The sequence below is a fragment of the Varroa destructor genome, unplaced genomic scaffold (genome assembly GCF_002443255.2).
Source record: "Varroa destructor unplaced genomic scaffold, Vdes_3.0 BEIS01000005.1, whole genome shotgun sequence".
NCBI classification, from domain to species: domain Eukaryota; kingdom Metazoa; phylum Arthropoda; class Arachnida; order Mesostigmata; family Varroidae; genus Varroa; species Varroa destructor.
In genome coordinates, this window is record NW_019211458.1 from 38,677,014 (window position 1) to 38,678,133 (window position 1,120).

General features: G+C 38.8%; 1 protein-coding gene across 5 annotated transcripts in view; it reads right to left on the reverse strand.

Annotated features, from left to right (window-relative positions):
• BNIP3 (BCL2 interacting protein 3) overlaps positions 1-82 on the reverse strand; it is a 23,420-nt gene extending 23,338 nt beyond the window's left edge. For 2 of the 5 annotated variants that reach the window (XM_022809062.2, XM_086989606.1), the window contains exon 1: positions 1-82. This exon is cut by the window's left edge. The gene's annotated coding sequence lies outside the window, so the exon portion shown is untranslated. The other 3 variants (XM_022809066.2, XM_022809067.2, XM_086989607.1) reach the window with 2 other exon arrangements.
• Positions 83-1,120: the final 1,038 nt, after the last annotated feature.

Sequence of the window (1,120 nt, forward strand, 5' to 3'; positions counted from 1 at the left end):
GTTTTTGTGAGCCACCAGGTGTAAACTGACAGCAGGCTGAATCGTCGTTAACTGGCCGCCAACGAAGCTAAACAACGTAGATTGAATTTCTGCTAACCGCGGCCAGGTGGCGCTAGCGGGCATTGCGCAACTGGCATCAGCCAATGCCAAAGGTTCGGTAACGTCGATAGCGCGGGAAACTTTCATGTTTAACCGGTTGAAAAATGCAGTGGGTTCGACGAGTCAGGTATCTGGTTCTTGACTGAAGTACATCAAAATAGCTTAATAAAAAACATCGGAGACCTCAATGTTTTACGGGTGATTATGTTGCCCTATAATGCTTCTGCAAACTGGAGAAATTTGATGACTACTTTCTCATAATTAAGTAACGAGCATGTTTGAAAAAGATTTACAGTTTACAGGGAAAGTGGCTATGGCCAAACCATAAGCAAAGACGGTTCTAGATTTTATTTGATTTGATTCATGATGCGATTTTAGGATATACTCCTCGTAAAAGGTGTATTTTGAAATATTTGCTGTAATGTAAGTTATACTAGGCGTGTTTGCAATGCTGCCTTTCTGGTATTAATAAAGGAATGTAGTCTGCTTTCATTCTAAACTGTCTGTAGGCCTAAGTTCCTATTTAATGCAATCAAAGATCTGAACTTTTTACTTTTAGTTTTTTTGTTTTTTTCTTTAGTGGGAACATCGTTGGCTCAAGGCTTATAATTGTGTATTTTAGCAATTTGGCTCTCACCATCTGAAGCCCAGAAAAGCGTCAGATCATCGGTGGCCTTTATATGAAATGGTATCTTCGGTAGTCCACAAAGATTTAAAGAACGAAATAGCTTAATGTGAAACTCACTCCTATATAAGTATTCGACCTATTCCCAAAGAGTTCTAGGCGTGTAAAGATAAGTCCATGGCAAACAATAACGCGCGAATAAATTATCAGTAACTTTGCTCCTAAATACAATCGTATATTCCCCATAATCGCATTTTTATATCCAACCAACTTTAATCATCGAGACTCAACAAATCCATTCTTTGCTTATTGATCTAAAAGTTCAATCAGTCCCCACAATTGTGTTGTTTTTCCCAGGTATGAACAGATCTTCATGACTGACTCACTCGTGTCCTA